The following is a 775-nucleotide window of genomic DNA, read 5'->3' as shown; positions in this document are numbered from 1 at the left end:
TGTAACGCCGTAAACCCTAAAATTATGATTTTAACTTTACAGCTCAAATAATACAAATACAATAAAATTATAAGCTTAACATTTCTGCCATTAAACCCTCCAAAAATTGTCCCAATTCACTTCCAATATATATATATATATATATATATATATATATATATATATATATATATATATATATATATGCAAATGTTTTCGCAAGAAATGCTATTGATTGAGCTTAACTTGTATTGAACCAGGAATATTTCTTTAAGGAAGGAAGTCCCTCGCAAGTGGATCATCATTTTTAGGGGACTGCAGCATAAAACAGTTTAAAAGACCCTGTTCTGTTCCAGTGTGCTGCATTTGTTTTTCACAATAAAAGTTGAAAAAATGTGTTTAATCAACTGAAGAGGTGCAACCAAAAATCAAAATGCCTTACTTTAAAAAGAAGGTGCAACACTCACTCTATAAACATAAATTCAGCTTCAGCTTTATTTAATTAAAACTCTTCCGGGCCTGAAGGTAGCCTTAACATCATACAAGTTTTAATCAAATAATGTTGAAGCTAAAATTTTGCTAAGTGAGTGTTGCACCTCTTTTTTAAACTGCTGCATTTGTTTTTCACCATGTGTGAACAGCCCCTCAGTTCTGTATTTCAAGTCCAAATTCCTATAGTTTGGTCACACAATGACACAAAATGCTGTACCATTTTTAAGTCTTTGTCTCTGTCATAGTTAAAGGTTCAATATTCTTTATAAGGAAGAAAAGAAAACAGATCTTGCAGCTGCTCAGC

The sequence above is a fragment of the Myxocyprinus asiaticus genome, chromosome 13, assembly GCF_019703515.2.
Source record: "Myxocyprinus asiaticus isolate MX2 ecotype Aquarium Trade chromosome 13, UBuf_Myxa_2, whole genome shotgun sequence".
Lineage (NCBI taxonomy): Eukaryota > Metazoa > Chordata > Actinopteri > Cypriniformes > Catostomidae > Myxocyprinus > Myxocyprinus asiaticus.
The sequence above is the reverse complement of the archived record's forward strand: the minus strand, read 5'-3'. Positions refer to the sequence as shown.